Source organism: Loxodonta africana, chromosome 25 (genome assembly GCF_030014295.1).
Source record: "Loxodonta africana isolate mLoxAfr1 chromosome 25, mLoxAfr1.hap2, whole genome shotgun sequence".
In the NCBI taxonomy this organism is placed as follows: Eukaryota; Metazoa; Chordata; class Mammalia; order Proboscidea; family Elephantidae; genus Loxodonta; species Loxodonta africana.
The window spans coordinates 62,703,677-62,728,120 of record NC_087366.1 but is presented as its reverse complement, the minus strand read 5'-3'; positions in this window follow the sequence as shown (position 1 = coordinate 62,728,120).

The following is a 24,444-nucleotide window of genomic DNA, read 5'->3' as shown; positions in this document are numbered from 1 at the left end:
GGTCCTTCTGCAGGAGATGTCGGAATAACAACTATGCATTTTTATGCATTGAGATCCTGAGCACACATTTCCTTTCCAGGGACAAATAAACATTTTTGCTGAGTGTTGTCCTGGTGTTAGCCTCTCAGCTGCCCCCATTTGTGCTTACAGCTCCTGGTGATCTAGGCTGCTGCCCTGCAAAGCCTGACGGTGGGAGCACATGCCGCTGTCAGCCTCAGGCTGGGCAGGACTTGAGTTCCTTTTCCATTCGCACAGCTACCGTGGGTGCATTTACTCCCTGATAGAATGCTCTAGAAGACTAGGAAGGCATTGGTTTTCCGCTAACTGCACAGTGTGAGCCCATGCTGCAGATAACTCTGTCTTCCAAGTTTGCTTCTCACTCTTCTCTGTCTTTTCTTGTGCCATTTGGCACAGCGTCTCAACTCTGTAGGAAACTGGCTTTTAGATTTTTTTCGTTTATATTCAGATTCTCTTATTTCCCATTCTGGGCAGAATTTTACTAATAAATGCTTAAACAGCAACTCCACAGCTATGAGCAGCTTTTCATTGCTGGAATAAACACCAGCCTAACTAGTTATATAAGCAGGTCCTTGACCGGCTTGGGAAAATTTCACTATATTGTTACGAACAAATAATAAAAGGAAAATTCCACGCTGACAGAGCCATAATGTTCGATAAGGGAATGTTAGGGATATATTTTTGGGTACGTCCCTAACATTTTGAGAACAATATCCTAAAGGATGATAATCACCCTCTTTCATGAGCCACCCTTCAGTCCTATTGTTGGGAAAGTCCTGAGATGGATGGGCCCTAAGACTCACTTAAATTGCTTCCAGTGTGCTTGTTTTTATTCAAAGAACATAGATACAGAAACAGGCTGGATGCCCCCCCCAGAAGAGAATTACTTTTGTGTTTCAAATGTTCAGTTATCCTACAGCTGATCTTGCTCACTTTATTCTTGTGTATACTTTTTTTTTATACTTAAACATAAATGAAATTTACTGAGCTTCTGCTAAGAGTGATGGGAAAATTTGGCAACACATAGTGATCTTGGTTGAACAACATGATAAACCTAACTAAAGCCACTGCATTGTTGAAAAGGCAAACTATTTGTTACATATATTTATCTCAATTAAAATATATATGTATGTGTGTGTGTGTTTATATATATAAATGGGATTGTCCCAGTCTCAGATATGGTGGGAACTTTAGTCCATGACAAGGAATCCTCTCACAGCATCTGAATAGCTCATTTCTCCTCTTGGAGTCTAATTCTGGAGAGAGTTGATCCTCCCTGGAGACAATGCCTCCAACCCACCACTCTTCGGAGCCAAAGTCTTATCTCAGCTCTGCTCTCACACAGTGCGGACCAAGTGTCCGTGGCCATCTTTCAAGCCTTTTTCCTGTTTATCGCCTGGAAACTGGGAAATGGCTCACTGAACAAAGGCAGGCTCCCAAGGCCAAGCAGTGTGCAACGCTCCAACAAACATTCAAGCCAACGTCTTTCAAACGTTGCCATGAATCAGCTTTCCCTCCTTCCTTCCCATGGTTCAGTCATCTTGCTGGCTCCAGATTGTCACCTTTTGTCTCAGGCCTCAGCTGCCTTCAGTTTACTGCGTATGGCTGCAATTGTCTTTGTCTCCTCTATCCGCTTCGCTGTGTCTCATTTTCCTAAAGTATCTGGCACCCACTTTTCCACAACATTGTTCCTTTGTTCCAGGAAAGAAATAATTTTTGGAGGCAGCAGAAACATAGTTCCAAAGGCCACAGGGTGACATCCCCTCACCTGATCTTTATTCATATCTGGCTTTTAATGTTTTTTTTTTTTTTTTTTTTTTTCCATTTCTCAAGCACCATGCACCTCCCTTCCTCCCTGACAGGAAGGAGCATTTTATTTCTCATTCAAAATGCTTTCCTACTGATCTCTATTCTTCAGAAGCTCCAGAGGCCCCTTGTCACATGTTGGTTTTTCTCCTGTTGGTGATCTGTTGGCCTTGCTGTAGTTTATTACCTTTTCAACCTTTTTTTCCCTCTTTCCCAACTTAGGCCAGGACTTACAACCTGCTGTCTTTTCTCATCTTCACTATCATTATCTTCAGACCGACTCTTCCCAAAATGGATTTTTTTACCAACCCCGTGCTCTTTAAAGAAACAAAGAGGAGAATTGTGTGACGGCCTCCACCGTCTGAGCGTCTGTGGCTTTGTTTGAGGGAGAGCTTCAAATCCAAAGCTAAACCTTGACTTAACACATAAACTCAATTGACAAGAGGAGTGAGTACCCGTGTTCAAGCCCACCAATTGGCCGAGGACACAATCAGAGGGTTATTGGCAGGTATCTTCTTATCTCCCTGGTGCACAGAAAAAACTCAATTCATTAAAATAATAAAAAAAGATCTTGGTCCCTCATGTGAGCGGCATGTGATTTTCCATGAACGTTCGGCTCAGAAGGCATCGTGCCTATTATACATTCCATTTATAAATCAAACACCCCTCGCCCTGCGGCTGCACGCTGACATGTCAGCGAGGTTTGGGTCAGCCGCACACACTTCCACGTGAACAGCAGATTAAGGCAAAGAGACAGGGAAGCGGCTCTTTTCTTCCCCCCCTTTTCCACCAGTAATAGGCAGTGTGAACGTTAAAACTGGGCTGAGACTCCAAAACCAAAGTCCCGTGAACCATAGAAGCAAAGAGACTTGAGATGAAAGAACGGATCTGTCCGTTCCCTTGGATCCTTCACCTCTCTTTCTCTCCCCTTCATCGTGTGCATTGGAAGGTAAAGTATGTGCTTGCATGTGTGATGTAAAGAATATATCCAGGAAAAGATGGATAAAATCTAGCCCAAGAAAGACTTTGGTTTCTAAAGCCTGTGAAGGTGGTTTGGGGCCTGGGAGTCTAGGGCTTTGTCCATTCCCAGAGGTGACAACAGGGAGAGGACTTTCAGGCCCGTTTTCAGATGGTTGTCCATAAGAAGGCCTTGGAGGACCCTGCGGAGTAGCTCCGCCATGAAGGCAACATGTGCCAAGCCAGCCAGCCGTATTCTTAGTCAGTATGCAGGTCCCTTACTGCGTAGGAACTAGTTTTATCTGTGGTCTCCCATCCATATCAAAAACATGCAATTCATCAAGATCTACTGGGGAGAAGCCTTCATAAGGAAAAGCTCCTCCAGAAAAAGGTATGTCAAAACTTTCCAATCTTCACTCCCTTGCCCTCACCCCATCACTCATAACCTTATTATCTTCTGTCATTTGTGACACAATCTACCCCAATACAACTAGAAATCAAATGTCAGAGGGGGGCCGGAGGAGAGGAGATCTACTTGTAACTTGTACTTCCTGTGGATTTTTTAAAACCTACTTTACTAGATAAGAACCAGGGAGAAAAAGGGCTGAGAGGATCTGGAAAGATAAGAACCTACAAAAAATGGGAGGGCCTGAAATTACATTTTATCATCAGAAAATGGTCACAGGTCATGCGTATGGATCCTAAGTACCCTTAAGGTCAAGCCAGCAATAGGAATGAGATATTGAAAAGTGCTGGTGACATAATTTTTTCCCCATTTTTTTCATGTGTCCTGTCCTAAAACTCATAGATCGCCTCCTTGCTCCATATACTAAGAAGAATATAGAGTAAATAATTTGGTAAAACTTCCTAAAAAGGAAAGTCCAGATAATTACAGCAGAATCTATTTATTTTCATTGAACAATGGTTATACCGTAGAAGCAAGTAGACCATGGCGTGGTAAGCCAACAGGATGCATCACTGACATTCCCTTCCCAAAAGTCAGGTCTGAAGTAATGGTCCAGAATTCAGGTACGTTAGAAGACAAGTTGGTTGCATCAGAAATGTTTCACTGAAGGGTTTAGCTGCCGTATAGAACAGTCTTCTTCAATCTTTGGTTCATAACGGAATCAGCATTTAGTATAGTTTTGAGATACTATAGACTGAATAAATCTATAGAAACACATTGAGCAAAATATCAAGCGGTGGAGTCCAGGCAAAGGAATTTTGAAAAAAACATCCTTAGATAGTTCTAATGTGTGTCAAAAGTTAAAAACTATTGAGGTAGTGACCTAGCCCATTTACAACAAATGGCTCTAAATAATAAGTCATGTGCTATTGTCTGAACACCCATGTTATTTTTTGTAGTAACAGGTGAGAATCCCTCTTGTTCACCTAGTTCCCATTATGACGTGCCATTTGCCAGAGGTGGTAGACCTGAGAAAGGAAAAGCTAATTGCTCTTCTAACTGTAACTCAATTCAACTCTCATAACACAAACATCATACTGCCTGGACTTACCGATAACAAAATAAGCACAGTGTAGCCTCGTCGTTCAAGGCCATGTGGATTTGGTGTAAATGTTATTATTGGCACCACCACCAGCTGCTGTCGTGTGGACTCCAAGTCATGGCGGCCTCATGTGTGTCAGAGTAGAACTGTACTCTACAGGGTTTTCAATGGCCGATTTTTTGGAAGTAGATCCCCAGGTCTTTCGTCTTAGCTGTCTCTGCATGGACTCAAACTTGCAATCTTTTGGTTAACAGCCAAGCATGTTAATCATTTGCACCACCCAGGGACTCTATTATTTTTAGAGGCAATGCTTATTACTGTTTTCATTAAATGCAGTAACTAAATTGAGAATATTTTTCATAGGTGGTACATATCTCCTGAGCATTTTTATGTCATAGTCTGACCTTTTCAGAATTTCTTCTAATTATTTAATTGAGTATAGATAACTTCATCATAGAAACCCTAGTGGCGTAGTGGTTAAGTGCTATGGCTGCTAACCAAAGGGTTGGCAGTTAGAATCCGCCAGGCACTCCTTGGAACTCTACGGGGCAGTTCTCTATAGGATCGCTATGAGTCAGAATCGACTCCACAGCACTAGGTTTGGGTTTTTTGGGTTTATAGATAACTTATGTTTTCAAGGTAGCCATTCATCTGATTTTGCAAAGTCAGCTTCTGCCTTGGACGGCAACATCATGGGGTACGATAACACAAGCAGTGACAGTTGTGTGGTGTGTGTAGCAGGGTAAAATCCAATGGATTACTATTTAAAGCAGGTAATTTGCTTAGAAGCAACATTTAGGAAATATTTGCCTCTTTGCTCACAGATGTGCTTCGACCAGCTAAGAAGCATTATCCGCAGGATATCATGCTGTACGTAAGCCAGCAGCACAGGAGCCGGCCTAATATGGTTTTTTACTTTGAAGAACTCTATGTGCTCATTACCTGGTTAGGTTCTCTCCCCAGTACTTTGTCTAGTTCTTTCTTTTAAGTCCTTATTTGCCAACCTGTTGCACACACTGAAATCCAGAGCTTAATCAAAAAATCACAATTAATTCCTACTGTGGTTTAGTCTGGAAACCCTGCTGGTGTAGTGGTTAAGTTCTACGGCTGCTAACCAAGAGGTTGGCAGTTCGAATCCGCCAGGCACTCCTTGGAAACTCTAGGAGGCAGTTCTATTCTGTCCTATAGAGTCGCTATGCATCGGAATAGACTCAACAGCAGTGGGTTTGGTTTGGGTTTGGTGGTTTAGTCTACTGGTAGTGCGTCTAGATAAATCCACATGCCCAGAATCACAGAATATTGTAACCGGAGGATTAGAGAGCTCCTATTCCATTAACAAGTGAGAAAGTTAAGGCACAGAAAGGTGATTTGCTGAGGTGGCCCAGCTGGATAAGAATCAAGTCTTCTGACTCCGGGTCTATACTTTTGCCATTAAACTCATGCTGCCCTGGTAGTTACTAATTAACGGGTTCACATTAATTAAGAAATGGAAGATACTAGCTCTTGACCACAGGAATCTGATCCCCAAGCGTACTCCCACACGGAGGTAATAAATTGCAAGGCACGGAGTTTTATCTGCAGATTATACAGAGGAGAAGTCTTTGGGGATTAGCTAAAAGCCCAGCCAGGTTCTACCCATAAATGCCTTCATTAGTAAGTAAGATATTTAGAAAAAGCTTTTTATTTCTATGCATTTAGGGTAACTACAAGATTATATCTCAATCAGCACACAAAAGTTCACTTTCAGTAGCAACACAGGTGTCTTTCTTAGTTCAGTATAACGACGTAAGAATTGCACTCTTACAGGTATCATATCGTACTGATATCAAGTCTTATATATTATGCCTGTCATTATAAAATTATTCCTGAGATGTTTTAAGTGTCAAGTGAGACTGGCAGAACTGTCACATAGTCTACTAAGAATGAAAAATGATATCAGAAAGACTTGTATTTCCACTAATCTTATTTTAGATTAAATTTTTGTATTTATCAAATTTATATGTGTATAGATTAAAATTACAAATAGTTTTCAAAGGCTCATTAAAAATAAAAGAGTCTGTTGTCCCCAGAACTGTTCCCAGGCAAACACTCTCAATTATTTTAGCTAGTTACTTCTTTTGCACTCAAAAACAATACTATGGCAAATATATATGTATACACATATATATACATTTGTTTTACATATGTACATAAAACAAAATTTGCCGTTTCAACATATTTACAAGTATAATTCAGTGAGTTCTTTATTTTAATATTATATTTCTTTTTTCTAATTTATCTTGTTATTGTTATTTTTGGTGAGAATAAACAGCAGAACATACCAAATCAGCAAGTTCTGCACGTACAACTCAGCAGTTGTCTTTCAGTACCGTGTTACTTGTACATCACGAATTCTCAAGATTAAACCTGTTGCCATGATGTTGATTCTGACTTATAGCAGTCTTACAGGACAGAGCAGAACTGCCCCACAGGGTTTCCAAGGCTGTAATCTTTACAGAAGCAGGCCGCCACACCTTTCTCCTATCAACTGGCTGGTAGGTTTGAAACGCCTGCCTTTTGGTTGACCTTTCAGTTAGCAGCCAAGTGTTTAACCACTGAGCCACCAGGGCTCACTATTACTGTTTTCATTAAATGCAGTAACTAAATTGAGAACATTTTTCACAGGTGGTACATAATATATACCTACTGAGCATTTTTATGTTATAGTCTGACATTAACGAATTAGCTTTCCCTCACCACTGCTGCATCCCCACTACCAAAACATATATGTAGACTTTTTCACCCCCTAAGCCACTGCCATTAAGTTCAGACCCTGGTGGTACAGTGGTTAAAGCACTCGGCGACTAACCAAGGGGCCGGCGACTAGAACCCACCAGCCACCCCATGGGAGAAAGACGTGGCAGTCTGCTTCTGTAAAGATTGCAGCCTTGGAAACCCTAAGGAAGCAGTTCTACTCTGTCCTGTACAGCTGGTATGAGTCCCTCCCCCTAGCCTCCCCATACAGTTGCATCTTAATTTTTGTCAGTTCATATCAGTATTTATAATGTTATTACTATTTTTACCCATTTATAGATGAACTACCTTATTTCACTGATTCTAAAATTTTTTTCACATTTTAACATCTCTGAAATTTGGACGTAACTTTCAATCGTGTTGAAACAAACGGCTGTTATTAATAGAGCTGCTGCTGAACATGCACAAATGTGGCCAAAGCCACTGCGCCATCGTCACTGCAGATGAGCGTGCATTGTTGACACTACACATGTTGAGTTTAACAGCCATATAAAATATTTTCAAAAAGACTACAATAGGAATTGACATTAAACAAACCACTTATGTGTACATAAAAACCCACTGCTGTTGAGTCGATTCCAGCTCATTGTGAGCCTGTAAGGAAGTGGTAGAACTGCGCCCATAGGGTTTCCAAGGCTGTAAATCCTCACAGAAGCAGCCTGCCACATTTTTCTTCTGCAGAGTGGCTGGTGGGCTTGAACCACTGACTCTTCAGTTAGCAGCTGAGCACTTTAACCACTGCACCACCAGGGCTCCTAATGTGTACATACAAAGGCAAAATAAAAAGAGCAGTGGAGCATAAATTTACTATTGTAATGCAAATATTCTTGAAGGAATGACAATTCAATATTTTCTTGCAAAGCACAACCAAATGCTTTATCAGATTTAAGGAAAAAAATACCAACAAGTAGATGAGACTATGTTGTTACTGAGAAGGTGGAAAGGATTTCCTATCATAGCAACACAACTGAAGACACAGAAATTTACCAAATCCCTCAGTGTAGATGGAGAAATTTGAAAGCAACAAGGGATTGATGTGACTGACTCATACATCACACAGGACATCGTTCGATGACAGAGATTTTTTTCTTTCTTAGTGGTACATAAAATATTGGTACATCTTCTAATTAATGGCATCTCTGAGTCAACAAAATATGGAATATGATTTACTGTGTTTTTGTACAATTTTTTATTTTCCTAGAATTATTTTTTCCACTTGTGCTGGCTTTTAATATTTATATATTCACCTTTAGATGGTTCTCTAAAGTGTAAATCTCCTCTGAAAGAAACAAATCCACGTACACGCCCAGTTTTGTCTGCTGGGTTCCAGTGTGACCTGGTTGCTCTATAGCTCTGTTGCACAGATGTCCTGGGATCTTCTTTCATCAACGTACTAGGAATTCTCTTTCTCCCCAATGTATGCATTCTAAATATCATGTCATTCCCTTTTCTTGATTTATTTCCTTGTTTTGGTATACCACATCCTCTTATTGCTTCTGGGAAAAGGGCTACTAGAAGTCATGTTTTTTTGAGACATTGCATGTGAGAAAATAGGTTTTCTCTGAATGATAGTTTGGCTGGATATAAAATTCTGGGTTGAAAATCATTTACCCTCAGAATTTAAAAACATTTTTTTTTTTTTGTCTTCTAACTTCCAGTGTTGCTATTGCTAACTCAAATGCCGTTCTGAAGTTCTATGTATGTGACAAGAGGCCTGGTGGCACAGTGGTTAAACACTCAGTTGCTAACTGAAAGGTCAGCAGTTCAAACCCACTAGTCATTCTGTAGGAGAAAGATGTGGCAGTCTGCTTCTGTAAAGATTACAGCCTTGGAGGAAAAAAAAAAAATTACAACCATGGAAACCCTATGGGGTAGTTCTACTCTGTCCTATAGGGTCACTATGAGTCATAATTGACTCAACAGCACCAAGATCATTTTTTTTGTTTTTGTTTTATGTATGTGACTTGGCCCCCCAAATCAAGATTTCCCCTTTATGTCCATGGTGCTAAAATTTTATTGCACTATCTCAAAATGTAGGTCTATTTTCATCCATTGTGCTAGCATCTCAGTGAATTCTTTTAATCAATGATGAAAATTTTCATGACTTGTTCCTCTGATAATATCCACCCCTTTCTTGTCCCCTCTCTTTCTAGAACTCCTATTATTTAAATGTAGGAATTCTTGGACTGATCCTCTATGTATTTTAAATCATTTCTATTTTCCATCTTTGTTAAATTGTTTTACTTTATTGGAGGTTCGCACTATTTTACCTTCTCTATTGAGGTTTTTTTTCTTAATTTTTATTTTCTGCTTTAAGTGTTCTTTTATGTTCTCTGAATGTTCCTTTTTTATAGCATCATGTTCTTGTTCCATGGATACAATGACTTCTCTGTATTTCTGAAGCTGATTTTTCCCTACAATTTTCTTCTCTACATGTGATATCTATTTCTTTCAAATTTTTTTTGTTATTGTTGTTTTGTCTCCGTCTTCTCTGTTACAGCTTTCGCTCTAATATGTGATGATCTGCTCATATTTAAAATGGAGAATGAAATTGCTAATTGCAAGTTGTGAGGGAGTGAGGCTCTGTAAGTGGTAGACTTCACTACAAGGTGATTTTGCTTGGCCTTTTCATTCCTGGACCCTTAGTCATATTTTTAGGTCTATTCTCTTGGGCTAGGCAGAGAAGAGGTTTCCAATCTCTTGCCTAAAAGATATGAGACTGGCTTCTAGCATACTGGGAGTCCAGTGAAGTAAAGTCAGGATTCTCCCTTTTTAGTAATGCAGACTTTCACCTGATCATTCTGTTTTCAGAAGGTTACTCCTACACCCAGTTGTGCCTGTGTTCCCCAGTCCAGAGACCCCTGGGTTCACTTCTCCAGAAACAAACCTCCTGTCTTTATGTTATGATGTGAAGGAACGAAGCTTCAACACCTCTGACATCCACAGATAACACATGTCAACATCTTGCTCACGATGCCAAAGCCAGCACTCTTCCCTAACCTGTCACCACCTGGTCCATGACGATATAGCAGATGTATCCATGGCTGGCAGTTATTTGGGATAAAGTTTATTTCCCCTCAACTTTTTATTCTAAAAATTTTAAACCTACAGAAAAGTTGGAAAAAATAGAATAATAAACATACACTCTTACATAGTTTCATTAATCTTTTACATTTTGCCACATTTGCTTTCTCCTCTCTTTCTCACATATATTATTTTTTTCCTGTACTGGTGACAATGATTTGCTGATATCATGACATTTCTCACCCCTAAATACAAGTATCACTTAAGAACAAGGACATATTCCTACATGGCCACAATAAAAGAATCACACTTAAGAAATTAAACATTGATGTAATATTAGTATCTAACATATAGTCCATAGTCAGGATTCAGGTGGCTGTACATGCCAATAATGTCATTTACAGCTTTTTTTTTCTTTTTTAAATTTAGGCTCTAACCAAGAACTATGCCTTATATTCACTTGATATATGCTGATTGTACTTAGTTGATATACATATATGTGTGTGTATATATATATATATATATGTTTCATGTCATTGATATTTTTGAAGTGTCTAGGCCAAAGGTTTTGCCGAATGTCCCTTTTGAATAGTGTGACTGATTCTTCATGGCTAGCCTCAGGTTAAATTTTTTTGCCAATAGAGATTGAACGGGCCCATAAAACAAAACAACACTAAAGGGGTACACCAGCCCAGAGGCAAGGACTGGAAGGCAGGAGGGAACAGAAAAGCTGGGAATAGGGAACCCAAGGTTGAGAAGGGAGAGTGTTGACATGTCGTGGAGTTGTTAATGTCATAAAACAATATGTGTACTAACTGTTTAAAGAGAAACTAGCTTGTTCTGTAAACCTTCATCTAAAGTACAATAAATTTTTTGTTTTTGGCAAAACTTCTACCTTAAAATTAGGCTTTTAATAAATGCATCAATCCCTATAAGGACAGCGAGGGATTACAAGCCCAGCCTATGCAGCCGGACTACCTGGGTTCAAGTCCAGCTGTACCACTGGGTAGCTGGGAGAAGGACTTCATAGCTCTTCGCCTCTGTTCACCTGTCTGTAAGATGGAGATGATCATACTCTGTGTAGATTAAATGGGTCAATACATGTGAAGCATTTACAGGGGACCTGGCGTGTGGCAAATGCTCTGTGTTAGCTCTTTTTATACTTTTAAAACTACCTTAAGTAATCTCCATTTAGTGACGGGAACGGGGAGGGGAGGTAGAGAAACACAAGACGGAAGCTTAATATCTTCCCCGAGTACAGAGTGACTATCAATGGCCTGGCTTGGAATTTTAATTAAGCCACATTATGCTGTTGTTTTGGAAGCTCAGTGCTTTCCCCCCATCCCTTTTGACAAAGGGCATTTATTAGAGGTTCAAAAGGGAGAGGACACAGTCCAGGAAAGACTCAGCCATGCTCAGTCCCGATCTCACCCATAACCAGCAAGCAACGCTAACAGCTCTCTGGATGAACCCACCGAGAGTCACTCCTGCCCACAGACCATCAACGGACGGGAGGTGTGCTTTCCTCAATAGAATAAACAGGCTTGCAATCGTTTACACGGGGAGATAAAGCAAATAACCGGGAATAATAATTATGACGTACATTACCTTTTTGGGTAATAAAGCTAATCTTAAATGTAACTGTTTCTGAAGACTAATATAGCACGCTCGCGTGCACACCTCATCCAAACCCTGGCAACGTGAGGCTCACTAAATCTGGCTCTTAGCAAGCAGCTGAGTGTTGAGAATGACTTTGTCACACAACTACTGCTGGCGCCAACGGCGGGGGGACCAGTGTCTCCGTTAATAACAGGCAGAGCACCTGCCCCACTGCCACTGCTTGCTCTGCTTGTTTAAACTTCGTAACACGTACAGGGGTTTCCTACTTTATATAAAACTGACGACCATTTTGTAAGTGGTTCTTACTGCCTGAATTCAAGCTTTCCCCTATAGTTTAGTGATTACCATGGGTTGCAATAGAGATCTCTTAAAAATTGCACAGCGTTCAGAAATAGGTTCAACAAGAAACGATCGTTAGCAACACGGTCAGCCCATTCTCTGCATTCCAGATGGGGAGACAGGGAAAGGAACAAGAACAAGGAATCTGAGTGCAGGCAGCCTGCACTCACGTCCCAGCTCCACGACTAACGAGCTGCATGACCTCGTGTAAGTTTTGTAGCCTCTCTCTGCCTCGGTTTCCTCTTCTGTAAAACACAGTAGCAGTACTTACATCAAAACGTCATCAGGAAAATTTAAGGAGCTAATACATGTAAAACTCTTAGAACAGTCTCTTGCATTATATATTGTTGTTGGATGTCTAGTTGATTTTGACTCATAGTGACCCTATGTGAGAGAGTAGAACTGCACCCATAGTGTTTTCTTCGCTGTAATCTTTACGGAAGCAGATTGCCAGGTCTTTTTCCCTTGGAGCAGCTGGATAAGTCTGAATTACCAACCTTTTGATTAGCAGCTGAGTGCTTAACCATTGTGCCACCAGGGCTGCTTACGCGCTACATAAGTGTCATCATTAAGTGCCATCTAGTTGGCATCTAACGACAACAGAACAAAACACTGCCTGGTCCTGCGACATCCTCACAATTGTTGTTATGCTTGAGCCTACTGTTGCAGACACCGTTTCAATCCATTATGTTGAGGGTCTTCCTCTTTTTTGCTGACCCTCTACCTTACCAAGCATGATGCCCTTCTCCAGGGACTAGTCCCTCCTGATAACATGTCCAAAGTATGTGAGATGTAGTCTCACCATTCCCACTTCTAAGGAGCTTTTATTATCTAGGACCTCACAGTCATTTGCAAGCACTCATTGCAGTTTTTGGCCTTTTCTTCCCTCGTTCTCTCCTTATCAGAGCATTACCCTTCACAGATACGTGCAAAAAAGGGGAATTTCCCCCCTTTATCAGTCTTAGTCATCTAGTGCTGCTATAACAGAGATACCACAAGTGGATGGCTTTAACAAAGAAAAGTTTACTCTCTCGTAGTACAGTAGGCTGGACGTCCGAATTCAGAGCCCTGGCTCCAAGGGAAAGCTTTCTCTGTTGGCTCTGGAGGGAGGTGGTTGCGATACATTAGTCTTCCCTTGGTCTGGGAGTATCTCAGTGCAGGAACCTCAGGTCCAAAGGATGCGCTCTGCTCCGAGCACTGCTTTCTTGGTGGTATGAGGTCCCCAATTCCCTGCTTGCTTCCCTTTCCTTTAAGGGAAATTCCCTTTACATTGGATCAAGGAGGTGACCTGAGTAAGGGTGGTGTAACAAACCCACTCTAACCCTCTTTAACATAAAATTACAATCACAAAATGGAGGACAACCACACAATACTGGGAATCATGGCCTAGCCAAATTGATACACATTTTTGAGGGGGATATAATTCAATCCATGATAACCCCTCCCCCCAAAAAACAAACAAACAAAACCATACCAAAAAAGTAAACAAATACAACAGGAAGAAAACTGTAACGTCTCCATTCCCTCAGCCTCCTCTTTGAACGGCTCTTGCTGTTTGGCCCCTCTTTTCCTCCCTGGCTTCACCTCCTCGGGACCAGGAAGGTTCTATCTGATGTTCCTGGTGCAGGCTGGGTTGCATCTGGTTTCCCTCTTAGCCCTCTGCTCCACAGCCACTCTCAGGCTCTTGAGGAAGTTGCTTACTTGGTTACCCACCATTTATGCACAAGCTTTCTTTCCTTTACCAAGTGGAAAGAGATAAAAAATATATACTATATACCCCCCTCTTTTAAAAAGAAAAATATAGAGAACTCCTTCAGTAAAAATAAAGAGAACTCCTTTAAGGTGAAAAATAAAATTCAAACATGTTTCAGTAAACAGATACAGCAGAAAATATACTTAGTTAAAAAAAAAATAGGAGATTAAGAGTGTGATTGTTGTTGTTAGGTGCCATCTGGTCGGTTCCGACTCATAGCAACCCCATGTACAAGAGGACGACACACCGCCTAGTCCTGTGCCATTTTCATGATGGCTCATAGTGACCCTGTGTGCCAGAGAATGAAATACTACCCAGTCCTGTGCTGTCCTCATGATCGTTGCTATGCTTGAGCTCATTGTTGTAGCCACGGTGTCAATCCATCTCATTGAGGGTCTTCCTCTTTTTCACTGACCCTCCACTTTACAAAGCATGATGTCCTTCCCCAGGGACTGGTTCCTCCTGATAACATGTCCAGAGTGAGACAAAGTCTCAACACCCTTGCTTCTAAGTAGCATTCTGGCTGTACTTCTTGCAAGACAGATTTGTTCATTCTTTTGGCAGTCCATGGTGTATTCAATATTCTTTGCCAAGTGGATGATACATATATAGAAAATCAGGACAGCCTTTATTTTAAAATGAATGGCACTATCTTAATGTAAATATGGTATCCGTGTGAATACATCTTGTTAAGAAAGACTTGCAGAATCACTTGTCACATAATTCTGTGAGAGTGGTCAGCTTCCCACTGGTTAGGACAGTTTGGGAACAGTACATTCTTCAGTGTATACCAACTGGATAATGTTTGACTCTGCTCCCTAAGCTTACTTTGGCTTTAAGGCTGTGTATTTGAAGTCTAGTCCAGTAAACTAATGGATTTCCCCTCAGACAAACTTTACTTTCAGCATTTTAGAAACTCAATAAAATAGTCCTTTGTGAGAACTGTAGAAGACGTATTGATAATACTGCAAATCCAGTTGCCACTGAGTCAACCCCAACTCACGGCGACCCCACGTGTGTCAGGGTAGAACTGTGCTCCGTGACGTTTTCCACGGCTGACTCTTTGTACGTAGATCACCAGGCTTTCTTCCCACACGCCTCTGGGTGGACTTACACTGCCAACCTTTTGGTTAAAAGCCAAGCATGTTAACTACTTGCACCATTCACAGTACGACAAACTGACAGACAAGTGGTGGCTGTAATACCATAAAAAAAAAAATAGCACCCTGTAAAGATATGTTCTTATCCAATGTATCATAGAGGTTAAGCACTTGGATTTTGGAATCAATCTGCAGGGTTTCAAGTTCCAGCTATTCCACTTACGAGCTTTGAGATCTTGAGCAAACCTCAGCGTCCATAACTGGAACATGGAAATAACAGTACCTACCTGTAGCAGAAAATGCAGATGTTTCTGTCCCCCTTGGTGTGCACCTGGTGCTCTTCTTCATGGATCTCCCCACACACGTTTTTCCCACCTCCAGCGACTATTAGCCAAGGTTGTGCAGCAGGATGAAAGCGAGCTCCCTTCCCGGGCCTGCACTCCAGGGCTGCCCCAAACGGACCAGGCTGAAACGACCCTCTGGAGGACTTTGGCCTGAGATATCACCCTTGCTTGACTGCCTCCCTTTTTCTGTCCTGCTCCCCCCACTCCATTACTGGTCTCTTCTGGGACCATCTCCTGAATAAATCCCTTGCGTTTGCACCTCATCTCAGTGTCAGCTTCTGGGGACCTAACACTTAACACTTGATCCTTACACAGTTTTGAAAGGAGGGATTAATATATCCAGCCTCCTCGGCATCCATTTCTCCCTATTCACCTTAACACCCCATATTCTGTTTTGGGACTCATGTGGCTCTGGGACAGTTGGATGTACCTCCAGTCCCAGGAGTGGAGATTGTGACTTAGGATAAACTATTCAGTGCATTCCCTCCCCAGGCCACAGAGATCTGTTCAAGATGGGCATATTAGTTAAGCTCATCCAGGCAAAGGGAACCTTAAAGCTTTTGGTGGGAAAATGCCATTCGCTCTTTCCTGATGGACATGAACACAGAAGGAGCTGGTAATCATCTCAGGGTTAGCAGTAAAATAAAGCAAATACTATGGAAAAATGAAAGAAACCAGGGCCCAGATGGCATCATTGAGTTGTTGGATCAAGTGTTGCCTGAAGATCTACCTCTGGACTATTTAGTAATATTAGCTAATAGATCATATATATGTGTGTGTGTGTGTGTATATATATATATATATATATTATGAACATCTGACTTACAGACAACTCTTGTCGTTGTTAGGTGCTGTGTGGTTGGTTCCAACTCATAGCGACCCTGTATACAACACAACGAAACACTGCCCAGGCCTGGACCATGCTCACAATTGCTGTTATGTTTGAGCCCATTGCTGCAGGCACTGTGTCAATCCATCTTATTCGGGGTCTTCCTCTTTTTCACTGACCCTCTACTCTACCAAACATGATGTTCTACAGGGACTGGTCCTTCCTGATAACATGTCCAAAGTACATGAGATAAAGTCTTACCATCCTTGCTTCGAAGGAGCACTCTGGCTGTACTTCTTCTAAGACAGATTTGTTCATTCTTCTGGCAGTCCATGGTGTATTCAACATCCTTTGCCAACACCACAGTTCAAAGGCATCAATTCTTCTTCGGTCAACTCGTGCTTGTCCTTTAATGTTATAAAAATTAGCCCTTACTTTAAAACGATTGAACCAACCCCTACTTGCAACAAATTCTTCATCACAATCACCTTCGCTGCTGCACGTGCAGCTTTTAGAGGCTTTTATTGCTCTGAAGTAGGCTAAGAACCATGTGCACCAGCTCTGACGTAGCTACAAATTCTTACAGACACGCTCAGGAACAGATCTCGTCCATAACCCGGGGACTGCCTGTATATCAAAGTACCGAAAATGGTGCCCGGCATATATTAAGTGCTATATACCTATCCCCAAACCAAGAACCAAACTTGTTGCCGTCCAGTTGATTCCAACTCGTAGTGATCCTATATGATAAAGCAGAACTGCCCTATAGGATTTCCAAGGATTAGCTGGTGAATTAGAACTACCAGCATTTTGGTTAGCAGCTGAGCTCTTAACCACTGCGCCACCAGGGCTCCATACAGTATAAGCTTTTGTCATTATCTGAAGTTGGACCTACAGAACCAGGGAAATATGGAGAACCAAGGGAGCTACGCGGGGACTTTGGAAAAACATAAAACCACAAACTCTTGAGAAACATTAAGGGAACAGAATAATCCACATAATTGCTTCTGTTCGCATCACTGGTTGCACCTCCGGCCTTAATTACAAGGGCGTAAACGCTTCTGGCTGAGCTGTAGGATACAGAGCCTGCTACCGTGTGCTCCCACGAGACCCACTGCAGGCATTGCATTTTTGTTAATAAGTGTAGATACTGGAACACTTGAACATTCTCCTTCACATGTGCTTTTTTTTTTTTTTAAGTGGAAACTCTGGCTTGTCCTTTAACTAGGTTTCACGGCGTAGTTTCAAGGTTGCTTGCTTGAAGGTAAGCAGCAGGAGCCTTAAGAACTTAATTTTAAGAAATTCAAAGAGCAAAGAACGTACTTTGTTCTCTGAGTTTCTTAAACTTACATTTCACATCCTTTCATAATAATTTGTCTTTTATGGATAAAATACACACAAACACTTAGGAAAAAGGCATGTGAAATGACCTTGGGTGGCCAAGTTTTTCTGGTTTTACGCAGCAGCCACAGAGGATGAGATTTCTGGCACTTGGAACAGCTCAGAGAGAGGATTTACCAGCTCTTTATTTTTCTGTTCAAATATAAGGTTAATAAGACTTGCTCACAGCGTTTTTATTTTAAGGTTTGCATTTATTAGCTCCTGGAAAAAACTGATAGGGGCAAAATCCCAATATGATAAAATTGGAGCTAAGGTAGTGGGGGGGGGGTGGGGGGGGTGGGGGGAGGTGGGTCCTGGGTCCTAGAAAAAACTATTCCTCTCTGCTTCTGTCATTTGACCCCACTGCAGCCTGCACTGGAGCGGTGAATGGTCCCCTCCAGGCCACAGTGAATGGTCTCTCTTCCACCCTGACCCACCCTGGTCCAGGCTTTGTTTGACTCACCACTATCTTCTTCCTCCCGTAAGACTCTCTTCTCCTAATTTTATCTGATACTTCAGTATTTCTTTTCTTTTATCTTTATTATACATTTTAAAAATAAAAATGAAAACGATAATTAGAGGAAAGGAAAAAAAAAAAAGCAGCCCAACCCAAACACTATTATTTTATCGTATTTCTCATTTTTTCTTCTCGGTTTTTGCGTATTACAAATATGATTTTGTACCCTTCTTTTTCTACCAAATATTTTAATTATTCCATAGGCTGTCAATAGTCTTCATAATCTCCATCCTCGATTCCTTCTAGTAATTTCCTTTCAATCTTTGACTCTCCTTCTCAGTCAATCCCTTTTCCCCATGCCAATTCATTCATCTCCCGCCAAACAAGCTCAGTGATCAGTAAACTACTGATATCCCACATTCCCTTTTCATGCGCAAGTATGTCTAAGGAGCCCTGGTTGCACAGTGGTTAAGTGCTCAGCCACTAACCAAACAGTCAGCAGTCTGAACCCTCCAGCTGCTCTGCAGGAGAAAGATGTGGCAGTCTGCTTCTGGAAAGATTACAGCCTTGGAAGCCCTCTGGGGCAATTCTCCTCTGTCTTACAGGGTCCTGTGAGTCAGAATTGAGTTTATGGTAGTGGGCTGGTTTGGTTTTGGTGTGTTTGTACTAATGATATGAATACCATAAAACAGAAAATAATAATTTTTAAAAAACCTCCAATGTTCCCACCAAAATATTCATACTAAATACTACTTACTTTGGAAGATAGTCTGTCGATTTTCCTCTAAAAAATTTCCAAGATTTTTTGCAGAGTTCCTAGAAAAATAACAGGTAGGTATAGGCACTTAATTCATAGTTTTCAACAACAAGATTGATACTATATTAGTATTCCAGATAAAGCTAGAGAAATTTAAGTTGATGTTCTATTAAAAAGGGCAGGGGGGGTAATATGATTAAAAATGATTGTGGAACCTTAAGTCAAACAGAATTAAACAGGCTTCTTTACTGTAAGAATTCTCAGAGCCTTCAACATTTTAATCCCAGCACCTAGCACGATTTACTGTATTTTTATGCAAATAACACATGCCTTCTATGTCTGTTTGCCAACCACGCCCTCCTCAAGGTATTTCCATAAGCACTGCTATGCCAACTTTTTTTGTGTTTTTATATGTTGCTGTAAAACAAAAACAAAAATCAGCATACTGCGCTTACAAAAATACCTCGCCAGGGGAAGGTGTGGTTGGCAAACAAACTGAGAAGGCATGCGTTATTTGCATAAAAATGCAAAAGCAGGTGTCCAATAAATACTTGCTTAGTAAGTGAATATGCATTGTGAATCTCCAAGAAGTAATACTAACTACATACAGCATTTCCCAAAAGAAAATAGCTTATTTGTTAAAGATATTTTAAACAACTGTTTAAAAGGTTCTTTATTGCAGCATTGTTTAGACTGGTTAAAACCCCAAACACTGCCAATGTCCATCAACTGGGGGTTGCTTAAATTATGGTACAACAACAGACCATGTAGCCTTTATAAATTATTGACATTAAAATACGTCAGTGAGTGAGGTGGGAGACAGATTACAGAACAATATCACATTTTGTATCCCACCTTGATAACCAGTAAGTATGTGTGCTGCAGAGTAGAACCACTCTCAACTGGATTTTCAAGGTTGAGACCTTTCGTAAATCTCCAAACCTTTCTTCCCAAGATCCTCAGGGTGGATTTAAACCGCCAACCTTCTGGTTAGTAGTCGAGCGCTTAACCTTTCGTGTCACTCACGGACCCTTAAATATTTTTCTATGTGTTTAATGTCTCTGTGATGCCATTCTTGAGGCTCGTGTCTCTAAATTTCAGAGACTACTGGTAGTATAATTTTAGAAAAATAAATGTAGTGGATTCCACAGGAGTTGACGATTTTTATTTTGCCTAGAACATTAAAAAAGAATACCATCTACAGCCCCCATCATTTAAAAAAGAAACTATTTTAGCCTTGTTAAGATCCTAATCTCAGATTCTTTTAACGCCCTTTAAAATCCATCTGCTTAGCTTTGTAAAATAGAAGCATTACGTTGTAGTCACTTTTCTCATTTTGCTGCAGATGGCAAAACTTTTAGCAGGCACCACCTCACCACAGCCATAGTTCTCTACTAGAGGGGTCCTCGGTAAGAAACACCTCAGACAGGAAGTCTACTCAGCGGGGTGTTCAGGAAACTGTCGAGAGACGGAAGACTTATGAATGTGAACTAAGTTTAACAGCACTTATGTAGTAATTTTTTGGTTGACATTTCTTTAAACAATACAACAGCAAAACTAAAATGACCTTAATGATCTTCCTTCCCGTGTTTTCTAAACTCCAGTCATTCACGTCTTCAATTTTCTTGTCATATTGCTTAATACCTGTATTATTTATTTAATATTTTTCCCTAAAGCAACCTTAAGTCTTCCTCCTAGGCAATAAAATCATAATTCAAAGGCATCATTTCTTCCTGGGTCTTTCTTATTCACTGCCCAGGTTTCAAATGCAAATATCACGGCTTGCCTCAGTTTTTTTTGCCTCAGACACACCTTAGTCCTCAAAGTGACATCTTTGCTTTTCAACATTTGAAGGTCTTTTGCAGCCGGTTTGCCCAATGCAATACATCATTTGATTTCTTGACTGCTGCTTCCAAGTGGATCCAAGAAAAATAAAATCCTTGACAACTTCAATCTTTTCTCCAGTTATCATCATGTTGCTTATTGGCCCAGTTGTGAGGATTTTTGCTCTCTTTCTGTTGAGGTGTAATCCATACTGAAGGCTGTAGTCTTTGATTTTCGTCAGTAAGTGTTTCAAGTCCTCTTCACTTTCAGCAAGCAAGGTTGTGTCATCTGCATATGGAGGGTGGTTAATGAGTCTTCTACAATCCTTCTTCATATAGTCCAGCTTCTCGGATTATTTGCTCAGTATCAGAAGATACTGAGAAGAAATAGCTGCAAACATCCACTAATAATTGGAACCTGGAATGTACAAAGTATGAATCTAGGAAAATTGGAAGTCGTCAAAAATGAAACGGAATGCATAAACATCAATATCTTAGGCATTAGTGAGCTGAAATGGACTGATATTGGCCATTTCAAATCAGACAATCCATATAGTCTACTATGCTGGGAATGACAACTTGAAGAGGAATGGTGTTGCACTCATCGTCAAAAAGAACGTTTCAAGATCTATCCTGAAGTACAACGCTGTCAGTAATAGGATAATATCCATACGCCTACAAGGAAGACCAGTTAATACGACCATTATTCAAATTTACGCACCAACCACTAGGGCCAAAGATGAAGAAATAGAAGATTTTTATCAGCTGCTGCAGTCTGAAATTGATCGAACATGCAATCAAGAGGCATTGATAATTACTGGCGATTGGAATGCGAAAAGTTGGAAACAGAGAAGAAAGATCAGTAGTTGGAAAATACGGCCTTGGTGATAGAAACAAGGCCGGAGATCGAATGATAGAATTTTGCAAGACCAATGACTTCTTCATTGCAAATACCTTCTTTCACCAACATAAACGGTGAATATACACATGTACCTCGCCAGATGGAACACACAGAAATCAAATTCACTACATCTGTGGAAAGACATGATGGAAAAGCTCAATATCATCAGTCAGAACAAGGCCAGGGGCCGACTGTGAGACCATCAATTGCTCCTATGCAAGTTCAAGCTGAAACTGAAGAAAATCAGAGCAAGTCCACGAGAGCCAAAGTTATGACCTTGAGTATATCCCACCTGAATTTAGAGACCATCTGAAGAACAGATTTGATGCATTGAACACTAGTGACGGAAGACCAGACGACTTGTGCAATGACATCAAGGACATCATCCAGGAAGAAAGTAAGAAGTCACTGAAAAGACAGGAAAGAAAGAAAAGACCAAGATGGATGTCAGAGGAGACTCTGAAACTTGGTCTTGAGCGTCAAGCAGCTAAAGCAAAAGGAAGAATTGATGAAGTAAAAGAACTGGACGGAAGATTTCAAAGGGCCTCTAGAGAAGACAAAGTACAGTATTATAACGACATGTGCAAAGAGCTGGAGATGGAAAACCAAAAGGGAAGAACACGCTCGGTGTTTCTCAAGCTGAAAGAACTGAAGAAAAAATTCAAGCCTCGAGTTGCAATAGTGAAGAATTCCATGGGGAAATTAAGCAACGCAGGAAGCATCAAAAGAAGATGGAAGGAATACACAGAGTCATTATACCAGAAAGAATTAGTTGATCTTCAACCATTTCAAGAGGTAGCATATGATCAGGAACTGATGGTACTGAAGGAAGAAGTCCAAGCTGCTCTGAAGGCATTGGTGAAAAACAAGGCTCCAGGAATTGATGGAATATCAATTGGATGTTTCAACAAACAGATGCAGCGCTGGAGGTGCTCGCTCGTCTATGCCAAGAAATAAGGAAGACAGCTTCCTGGCCAACTGACTGGAAGAGATCCATATTTATGCCTATTCCCAAGAAAGGTGATCCACCCGAACGTGGAAATTATAGAACAATATCATTAATATCACACGCAAGCAAAACTTTGGTGAAGATCATTCAAAAACGGCTGTAGTAGTATATTGACAGGGAACTGCCAGAAATTCAGGCTGGATTCAGAAGAGGATGTGGAACCAGGGATATCATTGCTGATGTCAGATGGATCCTGGTTGAAAGCAGAGAATACCAGAAGGATGCTTACCTGTCTTTTATTGACTATGCAAAGGTATTCGACTGTGTGGATCATAACAAACTATGGATAACACTGCAAAGAATGGGAATTCCAGAACACTTAATTGCGCTCATGAGGAACCTTTACATAGATCAAGAGGCAGTTGTTCGGACAGAACGAGGGGATACTGATTGGTTTAAAATCAGGAAAGGTGTGCCTCAGGGTTGTATTCTTTCACCATACCTATTTAATCTGTATGCTGAACAAATAATCTGAGAAGCTGGACTATATGAAGAACGGGGCATCAGGATTGGAGAAAGACTCATTAACAACCTGTGTTATGCAGATGACACAACCTCGCTTGCTGAAAGTAAAGAGGACTTGAAGTACTTACTAATGAAGATCAAAGATCACAGACTTCAGTATGGATTACACCTCAACATAAAGAAAACAAAAATCCTCACAGCTGGACCAATGAACAACATCAAGATAAACGGAGAAAATATTGAAGTTGTCAAGGATTTCATTTTACTTGGATCCACAATCAACACCCATGGAAGCAGCTGTCAAGAAATCAAAAGACACATTGCATTGGGTAAATCTGCTGCAAAGGACCTCTTCAAAGTGTTGAAGAGCAAAGACGTCACCCTAAGACTAAGGTACGCCTGACCCAAGCCATGGTATTTTCAATGACATCATATGCATGTGAAAGCTGGACAATGAATAAGGAAGACCGAAGAAGAGTTGACGCCTTTTAACTGTGGTGTTGGCGAAGAATATTGAATACACCATGGACTGCCAAAAGAACGAACAAATCTGTCTTGGAATAAGTGTGGCCAGAATGCTCCTTAGAGGTAAGGATGGCGAGACTGCGTCTTACATACTTTGGACATGTTGTCAGGAAGGATCAGTCCCTGGAGAAGGACATCAAGCTTCACAGGGTACAGGGTCAGCGGAAAAGAGGAAGACCCTCAACGAGATAGATTGACGCAGTGGCTGCCACAATGAGCTCAAGCATAACAACAATTGTAAGGATGGCTCAGGACCAGGCAGTGTTTCGCTCTGTTGTGCATAGGGTCGCTACGAGTCGGGACTGACTCGACGGCACCTAACAACAGCATCAGATTGAATAAGTATGGTGAAAGGATACACCCCTGATGCACGCCTTTCCTGATTTTAAATCACACAAAATCCCCTTGTTCTGTTCACAGGTTCTGCATGAGCACAAGTAAGTGTCCTGTAATTCCCATTCTTCAAAAAGTTATCCGTAATTTGTTATGATGCACACAGTCAAATGCCTTTGCATAGTCAATAAAACACAAGTAAACATCTTTCTGGTATTCTCTGCCTTCAGCCAGGGTCCACACGATATCAGCAATGATACCCCTTGTTCCATGTCCTCTTCTGAATCCGGCTTGAATTTCTGGCAGTTCCCTGTCGATGTACTGCTGCAACTGCTTTTGAACGATTTTCAGCAAAATTTTACTTTCATGTGATATTGCTGACATTGTTTGATAATTTCCGCATTCTGTTAGATCACCTTTGGAATAGGCATGGAACGGATCTTTTCCAGTCGATTGGCCAGGTAGCTGTCTTCCTAATTTCTTGGCATAGACTATTGAGAACTTCCAGTATTGCTTCCGTTTGATGAAACACCTGAATTGGAATGCCATCAATTCTGGGAGCCTTGTTTTTCACCAACGTGTTCAGTGCAACTTGGACTTCTTCCTCCAATACCACTGATTCTTGATCACACGCTACCTTCAGAAACGGTTGAACATCAACCAATTTTTTTTGGTATACTGACTCTGTGTATTCCTTCCATCT